Source organism: Amphibalanus amphitrite, unplaced genomic scaffold (assembly GCF_019059575.1).
Source record: "Amphibalanus amphitrite isolate SeventyFive unplaced genomic scaffold, NRLGWU_Aamphi_draft 000199F_arrow, whole genome shotgun sequence".
NCBI lineage: Eukaryota > Metazoa > Arthropoda > Thecostraca > Balanomorpha > Balanidae > Amphibalanus > Amphibalanus amphitrite.
In genome coordinates, this window is record NW_024881694.1 from 536,533 (window position 1) to 537,879 (window position 1,347).

Consider the following 1,347-nt stretch of genomic DNA (forward strand, 5'->3'; position numbering starts at 1 on the left):
CCTGGCAGGAGAGGTGTCCCCCTGAAGAGGAGCGACGCCCCAGCAAAAGTAGAGAGGCGCCCGCATTCCAAGAAGAAGAGGGGCGCCCTAACCGCAGATAGGCGCCCCAACAAAGAAAAAGAGAAGCCCCATAATAAAAAAATGGGTTCCACTGGCAGAAAAGGGGCGCCCCCGGCAGCGGAGGGGGCCCAGCAGGAGCAAGGAGCCTCCAGCAGGAGACGGGCGCCCCAGCGAGGGGGGCGCCCCAGCAGAAGAGAGGAGCCCCCTGCAGGAGAGGGGCGCCCTCAGCAGAAGAGGGGCGCCCCAGCAGAAGAGAGGCGCCACAGCAAAAGTTGATCAGAGATGGGGAGCCTTCAGCAGAGGTTGGGCTCGCCAAGCAGGATAGGGGCGCCCCATTGACAATATCCGGCAGAAGACAGACGCCCCAGCAGCAGATGGGCGCCCCCGGTAGAAGAGGGGCGCCTCATTACAAGAAGAAAAGGAGTATATTCTGCACAAGAGGGGCGCCCCTGAGGCAGCGGAAGGGCAACCCCAGGAGAGGGGCTGTGCCCCAGTAAAAGGAGAGTGGTGCCCCGCTCCGAGCAGAAGAGGGGCGCCCAAGCAAAAAGAGGAGCCCCATAAGAAGAAAAGGGATGCCTCTGGCAGGAGAGAGACGTCCCCCGCAGTGGAAGGGCGCCCCCAGAAGAGGCGTCTCTAGCAAAAGATAAGTGCCCCTGCAGGAGAGGGGCACCCCAGCAAAAGTTGGGCAGAAATGGGGCGCCCCCAGCAGAATTAGGGGTCGCCGAACAGGAAAGGGCCGCCCCATTCACAGTAGAAAAAGGGACTCCCCAGCAGCAAAGGCGTGCCGTAACAGAAAAGGTGCACTCCCAGTAGAAGCGGGACGCATCAAGAAGAAGAGGGGCACTTCTAGCAAAAAAAATGGGCGTCCCAGATAAGTGGGCCGCCTACAGCAAATTGGTCGTTCTTAGAAGAAATGAGGCGACTTCAGCAAAGTGAGCCTCCCTATGACGGATTGGGCGATCCAAGCAGAGGTTGGGAGCAAATATCTTCAAAAGGGCGGCGCTGCGCGCAGCCGTCTTAAAGATATTTGCGAAAAACCTAGGGGGACGTGACAACGCACGGCGTGGGTTTTAAACTCTCGATTTTGACGACGGTTTGGCGCCCCCGGATTGCCAGGTCGCCCCTATTTCAACTTGCCGCCCCCCCCTCCCGAAAATTCCTGGATCCGCCCCTGATACCCCGGGGGAATCATTTAAAATAAAATGAGCAAATTGTATTTAGCTGCGGTTTGTTTTTAAAAGATCTTTCAAAACGATCCATAAATGACGCGAAAAAGACATTTGCTGC